Here is a 1373-nt window from a genome sequence, read left to right on the forward strand (position 1 = left end):
CGAAACAACATACGAATAATAGGAGTACCAGAACAACAGAAGGATGAACAAGGATTAGAAAACCTACTCGAAGAAATAATATCAGAAAACTTTCCTGAGGTGGGGAAGAAAAAAGTCACACAAGCCCAGAGAGTCCCAAACAAGGTGAACCCGAAAAGACCCACACCAAGACACATCATAATCACCATGGCAAATGTTCAGGACAAAGAGAGAATCTTACAGGCTGCAAGAGAGAGACGGAAAGTTACATACAAGGGATCTCCCATTAGATTGTCAAATGACTTCTCAACAGAAACACATCAGGCCAGAAAAGAATGGACTGAAATTTACAAAGTGATGCAAAGCAAAGGACTGAATCCAAGAATACTCTATCCAGCAAGGCTATCATTCAAACTTGAAGGGGAAATAAGAAGCTTCACAGACAAAAAAAGGCTAAGGGAGTTTGTCACCACCAAGCCAGCAATGCAAGGAATGCTAAAGGGACTGGTATAAAAATAAGAAATAAAAAGCTCAGAAAGAAAACAGCCACACACACACAAAAAAAGAAATGGCTACAAACAAGTACCTTTCAATAATAACTTTAAACGTAAACGGACTAAATGCTCCAACCAAAAGACATCGAGTGGCTGAATGGATAAAAAAACATGACCCATACATCTGCTGTCTACAAGAAACCCACCTCATTAGAAGGGACTCACACAGACTGAAAGTGAAAGGATGGAAAAATATCTTTCAGGCAAATGGAAAGGAAAAGAAAGCTGGGGTAGCAATACTTATATCAGACAAAATAGACCTCAAAGTGAAGGCCTTAACAAGAGATAAAGAAGGCCACTTCATAATACTAAAGGGATCAATACAACAAGAAGATATAACCCTGGTAAACATATATGAACCCAATGTAGGAGCACCCAAATTCATAAAAAAACTCCTGGAAAATATCAAAGGAGAGATCGACAATAATACAATCATAGTAGGGGACTTTAATACAACATTGACAGCACTGGATAAGTCCTATAGACAAACAACCAGCAAAGATACAGCAATCCTAAATGACTCACTAGATCAGATGGACTTAATAGACATCTTCAGAACACTTCACCCCAAAGCCAGAGAATATACGTTCTTCTCAGGTGCTCATGGGACATCTTCAAAAATAGACCACATATTGGGTCACAAGCAAAGTATCCCCAAATTCAAGAAGACTGAAATCATAAAAAGCGTCTTCGCAGATCACGATGGCATAATATTAGAAATAAACTACAATAAAAACAACCCAAAATACTCAAACACCTGGAAGCTGAGTAGCATGCTATTAAATATTGATTGGGTTACCAATGAGATCAAAGAAGAAATTAAAAACATCCTGGAAACTA

The sequence above is a fragment of the Myotis daubentonii genome, chromosome X (genome assembly GCF_963259705.1).
Source record: "Myotis daubentonii chromosome X, mMyoDau2.1, whole genome shotgun sequence".
Classification (NCBI taxonomy): Eukaryota; Metazoa; Chordata; class Mammalia; order Chiroptera; family Vespertilionidae; genus Myotis; species Myotis daubentonii.